Source organism: Rattus rattus, chromosome 9 (assembly GCF_011064425.1).
Source record: "Rattus rattus isolate New Zealand chromosome 9, Rrattus_CSIRO_v1, whole genome shotgun sequence".
NCBI lineage: Eukaryota > Metazoa > Chordata > Mammalia > Rodentia > Muridae > Rattus > Rattus rattus.
In genome coordinates, this window is record NC_046162.1 from 34947638 (window position 1) to 34951924 (window position 4287).

The window sequence follows — 4287 nt, forward strand, 5'->3', positions numbered from 1 at the left end:
GTGTCCTGGGGTTTATGGGTGTGTCCTGGGATTATGGGTGTGTCCTGGGACTTCAGTGAGCCTGTTGTCATCTCTGCCTTTTTCCCACATGCCAGGTGGTGCTCCTGCCTCAAACTCTCCCTCACCTCTCTCATGCTGCTTCTTGCCACCTCCAGAATTGTCACCCTGCCCTCGTTCAGGAGCTACTCTCCACAATAAAATATCACTTTTTTCTAGGTACCTACCCCCTACTGCTTCCCTCAAACCAAACCTTCTGTCTCCGCATCTCATAAACACCCCAACACCCAGCTCTGCCCCATGTTTCCACGTGCTGTGACCACCTGCCTACCTGATTGTGGTACCTTGGAGGAAAGGTCATTTCCGTGACCACTCCAAGGCCACCACCACCAGTGCCAGACGTTGGGCTATGTCCTCGATGTAAATAACCTCATTTGATTTCTCAGCGTCCCAGGGAGACAGGGACATGGTTACCTTCATTTATACAGGATCAAAAGCTGGGAAGGTGAAGCATGAATCAAGCCGCAGCCTTGTTCTGAAAACCTGTGGTCCTGACCACTCCCTTCCTCACTCTAGTAGTTAGAATTCTATGGCTGTGAAGAGACACCATGACCACAGCAACTCTTATCAACAAAGACATTAACTGGGTCTGGCTCACGGTTCAAAGGTTACAGTCCATTATCATCATGGTGGGGAGTATGGCGGCACGCAGGCAGGCAGATGTGGGGCTGGAGAGGGAACTGAGAGTTCTACATCCAGATCAGAATGCAACGGGAAGAGAGTGAGTCACTGGTCTTGGCTTGAGCTTCTGAAACCTCAAAGATCCCCCCAACCAGTGACACACTTCCTCTAACAGAGCCACACCTACTCCAATAAGGCCATACCTCCTAACGGTGCCATTCCCTACGAACCTATGGGGGCCATTTTCATTCAAACCCCACCACGCTCCCCTTTCATCGCTTACTGTTCCTGACTAAGACAATATATATATATATATATATATATATATATATATATATATATATACACACACACACACACACACACACACACACACACACACACACACACATCATTGACGCACATTCCACATTCATATATATATATAAGAATGACATATGGTTTAGGGGCCTCAAACTCATAGCTGAGGATAGACTTGAACCTTGATCATCCTTCATCTACTCCCAAGTGCTGGGGTTATAGGTGTGGGCCTCCATACAGGGACCTTCATGTGTGCCTAGACAAGCACTCTACCCATTGAGCTACACCCCCAGCCCTCTCCCTTCTGAATCTGTAGGTTCTACATTCACAGACTTAATCAACCGCAGCTCGTAGATTCCTGGGGGAGAACTGCCCCTGGCTGAACTTGTGGCGGCTCCTGTCTTGTCAGTATTCCCTGCGTAGCTCGGTGTGACAGCCCTGTGCATTGCATTTACATTGTGTTAGGCATCGTAAGTTATCCAGAGCGATTTCAATCAAGTGCAGGGAGGATGAGAAGAGGCTATATACAAACACTGCACTTTGGTATCTGGAGGTGTCCTGGAGCCCATTCCCAATGGAAGTGGAGGAGTGGCTGCACCGACTGGTAACAGGACACAGGAGTCCTTGGACAGTATGTACCGTGACTACTCTGCATATCCCCTGAGTGACCTTAAGGCAGACTGTGAAGAAGTCAGTTTTCCTCAGATTTATTTTTGTTTTTTTTAATGCCGTGTGTGTGTGTGTGTGTGTGTGTGTGTGTGTGTGTGTGTGTAGGTCAGAGAGAATCCTCTGCTGTCATTCTTACGTGTCATCCACCTAGTCTAGGGGACTTATTGGTCTGGAATTTACCAAGTAGGCTATGCTGTCTGGGCAGCAGGTCCTAGAAATCTATGCCTCCAAATGCTAAGATTATCAGTGCAATTCACCAAGACTGGATTTTTGTAAAAAAAAAAAGCAACAAACAAAACAAAATAAAAACCCAATCATGATGTGGTGGTTTGAATATGCTTGGTCCAGGGAGTGGTACTATTAGGAAGTGTAGCCTTGTTGGAGTGGGTGTGGCCTTGTTGGAGGAAGTGCATCACTGTCAGGTGGGTTTTTACCAGTCTTCTAGCTGTCTTTTGAACAAGATGTAGAGCTCTGAGCTCCTCTAGTGCCATCTATGCCTGGACACTGCCATGGTTCTCGCCATGATGATAATGGGCTAAACCTATGAACCAGTAAGCCAGCCCCAATTAAATGTTGTCCTTTATAAGAGTTGCCTTGGTCATGGTGTCTGTTCACAGCAATACAAACCCTAAGATAGGGACTGGGGTATTGCTGTGATAGGTCTGACCATGTTTTTGTTTGGAGGAATGTAGATTTTAGGACTTTGGATTTGGGAAGCAGTAGAATGCTTAAAGTGGGGCTTAATGGATCATCCTAGCAGGAATATGGAAGACCAGTGGTTCAGAGGTGATTTGAACTGTGTAGGCCTACTGGCCTAAGAGGTTTCAGTGGTGAAGAATGGCCTAGAGATTGTTCTTTTGATACTTTGGTGAAGTGTGACTGCTTTTAGCCCTTGTCTGAAGGGCTGTCTGAGCGTGTCTACCTGAAGCTAAGGTAAAGAGATTTCAATTAATTGTGTTGACAAAGGAAGTCTCAGAAAAGCCCAGCATAGATTTTATCTTCTGGTTTACTCTCATAAAAAGCTTTTTGACGAAGTGTAGCAAGTTCTAGGCGAAGAAAAGCTTGAGTCCAGTCGTGGTGGTACATACCTTTAATCTCAGCATTCAGGAGACTCAGCCATGCAGATCGCTGTGTTCAAGGTCAGTCTACAGAATAAGTTTCCAGGACGTCGAAGCTTAGGCAGTGAAGGAGTTGGAAAACAGAAAGCTGGTGATAATGTAATAGGACAAGGGCCGTGTTCCAGCCCCAGCAAGCAGCAGAACTCGTCAGCTTCAGCCATGTGGCTCTGGCTTTAGCATCAAAAATAGATGTGGGACAACTGACGCTGGTTAGCTGGAGCTAAGAAATTAGCAGTGATTAAGAAGAGACCAGCAGCACTGAAGTGAAATCTTCCGAGAAGTGTTTTCTGAGAGCACAAAGAAGCTGTGTTCCAGAGATAGCCAAGGTTGTACCTCGTGCTGTGGTTGTACTTGGTAATGTGTAAGGATCACTCAGGTGATACTGGTTTTGAAGGCATAAAGGAGTCATGGAGAGCAGGTGAGGCTGGACACTGTAAGAGGTCGGGGAAGGTCACTGGTGAAAGGGCAGCTTCAGTTACAGTTGACCGCTCAGGGGTGAAGGGATCATGCAAGGAAGTTGAGGATTGGCACCATGAGGAGAGCCTGTGAGAGGCTATTGGTGAAGCCTAGTTGCAATGGAAGACCCCAGTTTATTGGAGATGCCAGTACCACGGGATGATTGCCAAGAACAGCAGTGGCAGTGGAGTGGATCACCCTGAGCTTAGAGGGCTACAGAGGGCAGAGCTGGAGAAGTGAGTGACACCAGCCCTTTGGAGGATCCCAGAAGATCATTTGTGGATCCCAGACATTAGAACAAACGCTGTGAGGTTGAAGTTGACTTGGAGACCCTAAGATGTTAAAGGTGACAGAGCTGTGGGACACCTGCTGAGGAAAGCTGCTAACAGGGAGTGGAACCATCTGAGAGGAAAGAACTGTGCTGCAGCCAACCAAGCAGAAAGGAGCTGGAGATCTGAAGTGTGCTTTCACATCGGACGAGGAGATGCAGAGTTTGGAGTTTGCCCTGCTGGTTTTGGTCTCGCTTTTGTCCTGTATTTCCCCACTATGATATTTTGGAGTGGTAATGTAAACCCTGCATGAAATAGAGGTATGAGATCTGCTTTTTTTATTTTGATTTCTTAAGGGATTACAGTTAGGAGATTGCATGAATCTCAGAAGAGACTTTGGACTTTTAACATTGTTGAGACTGTTATAGATCATGGGACTTTCGAATTTTGCGTTATGTATTTTGCATTATGCTATGGCTAGGTATGGCCTCTATAGACTCATGTGTTAGCGTAAGTCTATGGGGGCCAGGGAGTGGAACATAGTGCTTTGAATATGCTTAGCCAGGGAGTGGCACTAGTAGGGGGTGTGGCCTTGTTGGAGGAAGTGTGTCACTGTGGGGTAAGCTTTACCAGTCTTCTAGCTGCCTTCTAAACAAGATGTAGAACTCTGGAGTCCCTCCAGTGCTATGCCTGCCTGGATGCTGCCCTGCCTTCCCCCATAATGATAATATACTGAGCCTATGACTCAGTAAGCCAGCTGGCCCCAATTTAATTTTGTCTTTTGTAGGAGTTGCTTG